General features: G+C 45.4%; 1 pseudogene; it reads right to left on the reverse strand.

The window, feature by feature from the left end:
• Positions 1–1510: 1510 nt before the first annotated feature.
• LOC103212467 lies at positions 1511–2696 on the reverse strand (annotated as a pseudogene).
• Between the last annotated feature and the right edge of the window lie 2135 nt (positions 2697–4831).

Raw genomic sequence — 4831 nt, forward strand, 5'->3', positions numbered from 1 at the left:
AATAGGTGTGGAATCCTAACCCCTACTCCTGTGGATGTAATACCACTTGCAACCAGGATTCTTTGTTATGCTGATGAGCCAATATCATCCATACAGGTTAGGACAAGATTTGGAGGAACATAATTTAACCTAAACTAGGCAACATTAGGAATTTTAACACAAAAATGAAGCAAAACAATTTAAAAATACACAGAAATTCATTCCAGGAATATATGGGTGCTTTAATATCAGGCAAACTATTAAAAGTTATCAAAGTAACAGATTGTAATAGGAAAATAATGTGATCAAAGCAAAGTGTGGCATAGAAAAATTAATGAACACAGACCATGTCAAATGGAGAAAAGTATTTTATGTATGAAACATTCAACAATTAGCCTGCACTGAAATAAGTGTGAAGTGTATCTCCTTAAGGCAGAGATGAGGCATGGAGATGTGTTAGCAATAAAACTGTTCACTAGAGGATTGGAACCTAAGGCAAAATAACAATAAGACAACCTCTTACAAAGTCAAATCAATAAGAGAAAATTGTGATTAATCCTGATGAGATGACAGCAAGCCTAGGATTGATTGGAGGATTTTGTCTTCTTTCAATATTAGAACAGAAAAGGACAATGAGCAGTGTTTCAAAACCAACCTTCATTTTTCAAAGTAAATACATTTCCACTTACAAATTAATACTCATTGAGAAGAAAGAAGACACACAGAAATGAAGGGCCCATGTGCAATATCAGAGAAAGGAGAGCAATGTAGAATCAATGCCACTGTTGCTAGTTGCCATGGAGTCAGTCCCAACTCACGGCGACCCATGTGGTCAGAATAGATCTGTGCTCCAGAGAGCTTCCAAGGCTGTGGTCTTTCAGGAGCAGATGAGCAGGCCCGTCTTCCCAGGTGTCTGTGCGCAGTGGGAAGGGTTGACGTTCCAGACGCTCAGTTAGCAGTTCAGTGCTGCACCGTTGCCCCGCCCAGAGCCTGCTCACCATTCCCCACGACTGTACTTCCAGGGACCCCCATTTCTCTTAGGATGTACACAATAGTCACAACCTGGCCTCCAATTCCACCAAAAACTAAAACCTGATTTTACCTATAGTTTCACCCCAGGCCACTTACATGAGAATACAGGTCACTGTGCCTGCCCCTGCATTCCTGAATGACCATCCCACATGCATTCCTTTCTTTATGGAATGTCCTACAATCCCATGCTCAGTTAAGCATCGGTAAACTTTATTATCTCAGACTTAAAGCTACACCCTCAAAGACACTTCCAGTATGTCTGCAGTGTCTCATAACGAACTGTGCTATTATTAACTGAGCTCTGAACTTCTCCACTACACACATTAAGATGCAGTTATATAAGTGTTTACATGGTAATTCCATGAGAAAACATTGACTATTGCTATTATTAGCTACTCTATGCCACTGGAAAAGCATCTGTGTCTTGTTCCCCAATGTGCAGTGTACTGTCTCATGATTGGAGTACATCGATAACTGAACTTGATCAGGAATAGACAATTTATATCTTTTTGATGAGATGAGAGAATTGTGTCTTGTCTCCAGCACACACACAGCAGATCCTGGAGACCCTGGAGTCATGGCTCAGAAGAACAAAGGGGCTGATTGTCGGGAAACACACAGCAGACAGTGCAGTGATATTCACCAGCCACCAAGTTGGAGAATGGAGAAGAGTCAGAAAACCGTTCAGAATGGAGGAGAGGGTATAAAACCCCACGAAGGTGCTCACCAGGACAAGGATGCTCTGGGTGGCTCTGGACTCAGGGGAGGATCTGGCAGAGATACTGTTCCTATGAATGTGCCGGACCCGCTGCTTGTGTCTGTACAGGATGAGAACCATGCAGCCACTGCCCCACATCATGAGCCCCAAACACACAACATCAGGGAAGGAAAGTAATACTACTTGCAGTGAGCGTGTGGTTATGTCTTGAACTACTGAAGAACAGTATCCTAAATCTTTTTTCTTTGTGAGGGTTTTATTGCCCCAATTTCCAATCATATAGACAGGAGCTATGATATTTACCAGCATGTTCAGGACCCAGCAGAGGATATTGCAGGGACCAATGTACTTGGGAGCTTTCAGCTTCAGCTCCGCCCACCTGGAGTTACTGGGGTTGATGGTGATGGCCTGGAACATACTCAGGAGGCAGGTGCTGCTGATGGTCACACCCCTGGACACCCTTTGAACAAAGAAAAGGAGCTTGCATCCGAAATCATTGAGAAAATCCTCCCATCCAAACGCTGTCAGAGTCTGGGGAATTCCTTTAGAGAGAATGACCAAGGAGTTGGCCACAGTCAGGTGTGTGAGAATCAAGTCTGTGGACCTTAACCTTCCCCCAGTGAAGTGCAGGAAGACATAATGGTGAAGAAGAGAGAAATTCCCCAGGATCCCAACTGTAGTCTGAGATAAGAAGAGCATTCCTAGTGAGAATTCCCTAGAGGACGTTCTCTCAATTCCCAGTGACTGATATTTGTCTTCAGCCAGAGGGTCCTGCCTGGGAAGATGAGACACGGGCCACATGTATCACTGTCAACTGAAATCCACTGTGCCCCACCTACCATTAATTCCCACTAAGAAACATTGACTTAATTTTTTCCTTCTTCTTTTGTTTTGAGACTTCAAATTGTGTTAAAACCCTTTTAAAGACACTTACAGTATAGGAATTTTTGCTATCAAAACTATCCATGCATGACTTCTTTATTCTTCATAGACCTACAGGGCAGAAAATACTATTACTTACATGATAAAGTGGAGGAAGGATTGGGCAGAGAGAAGTTAAGGGGGGAGTCTCAATTCACATACTTGTTAGAGGCAGAGAGGGGACTTGCACCTGGCTGGGCTAATTACAAAGATCACGCATATAAGCACTATACCTAAAATAAAAACTCACCACCATTGAGTAGATTTTGACTCCTAGCGACCCTGTTATGGACAGAATGGAAGTACCTTATACAGTTTACAAGGATTTAAATTTTTATAGAAACAGATGTTCTAACCTTTCTCTCGTGGAATTGCTAGTGGGTTTGAACCACTAACCTTTGGTTAGAAGTCAAACCACTGTGCACCATAGCTCCATTTTAACCACAATTTTCTTTCCTACCTTACAAAGAGAAGCAGGTGTGTGTGTTCTTATTTTTTAAACACACGAGCTATACATTTAGAACTAACAAACATGTCCTGGCAGAAGTGTAGCCAGAAAGGTCCTTGGAAGCGAGAAAGGCCAGACTTCGTCTTTCCTACTTTGGTCATGTTGTCATACGGGACCATTCCCTGGAGAAGGATATTGTGCTTGGTAAAGTGGAGGGTCAAGGAGAAAGGGGAAGGCCCTCAACAAGATGGATTGATAAAATGGCTGCGACGATGGGCTCAGGTGTAGCAAGGATTGTGAGGCTGGCACAGGACTGGGCAGTGTTGCGTTCTGTTGTCCACAGGGTCGCTAGGAGTAGGATGCAACTCAATGGCACCTAACAACAACACAAAATACTTAGTTGTGTTTGTCCACCTTGTCCTTTGACCTTAGATTGGTGATACTTTGTTTCCTAGTTTGGCTGTAACAGATTTGCATTTATGGGAAATGATATGTTCTGGAAACCAATAGCCACAACCAATAAGCTTCATATATTTTTTCTCATTGCCAGGCTCTCCCCTGTGACCTCTCTATGGATTTTCCTCTGATCTGGTCTCTCCGCCTCCAGAGCATACCAAAGGGGCTGGTGTGCTGTGCAGTGGGGGGGGGGGCAGATAAAAGCAGGCCGACTCCTTTAGGGGATTCATTTCCTGATCCTCATTGGATGACAGGTCAGAAGACAGAGCCCTCCTGTGGCCTCAGAGGCTTCCGTGGAGAGGGGACTGGACGTCACCCTCCCCCTGGACCCCGGGAAGCCGGGGCCTACTCCCACAGCCGCCCAGCCCCTGAGGGCCCACCAGGGCTGCAAGCCTCCTGCAGGTCAGACTGCTCTCTGTGCTGTGTCCCAGCCCCCTTCCTGAGCCCTGACTGGTCACAGGCTGTAGCCCAGAGGGCAGCCCAGCCACAAAGATGGCCCACCTCACCAGTGCAGGGTCTGCCTCAGGAACAGCAGAGAGCTCAGACATCTAATTCAGTGTAGATGCAGGGCCTGCAGGATAATCCTACAGACACCTGCCCCGAGAGAAGGTGGTGAGCGCAGGAAGGGCTCAGTGTCACCGTGACACCACGAGGACGCATTTTCCTTTGTGCCAAGAGCAACCGTACAAAGCCCCATCCCGGGAATTAGTGAACATTCTCAGTCCATGCTCTAAACTGTGGGACAGGACACACACAGGATACAGTAGTGTGTGGGAGAAATGGAGTCATTGCTGATTTCAAGTTAGACCCTGATCTATGTATTAATACCTGAGTCATAGGAAACCACTGCAGTGAGGCGGGATTTGGGAAAGATGTTAAAATACAGGACTCGTTTGCCAACTGGAATCTGGAAGGCATGAAACCTTATGCATTTTGTGAATTAAAACAGAAGAGTTTTCTTCAGGTTAACAGCTGGCAGCCACCATTGATGGCAGCCAGGGATCTAAGAAGCACCTTCAGAATCAGGGGTCATGATCACCATGATGAAACCTCAGTGATTACTGTCATCTAAGACAAGGCTACATTTCCTTAGGAGACATCAGAGACTGAAGTAGGATCTAGCACCCGCATCTCCCTCTTCTAGCTCAGCTCATGTCTGTCACCTCCTCCTTCTAGGGGTTTGGCACTAACCCGGGTTCACACTCAGGAGAAACCCTTTCTTACTTAATCACTTACCCAGCCTCCAGATGCGCCTCCTGCCCTCACAGACTCTGTCT

Source organism: Orycteropus afer, unplaced genomic scaffold, assembly GCF_000298275.1.
Source record: "Orycteropus afer afer isolate SDZICR_OR568_19922 unplaced genomic scaffold, OryAfe1.0 scaffold00973, whole genome shotgun sequence".
Lineage (NCBI taxonomy): Eukaryota > Metazoa > Chordata > Mammalia > Tubulidentata > Orycteropodidae > Orycteropus > Orycteropus afer.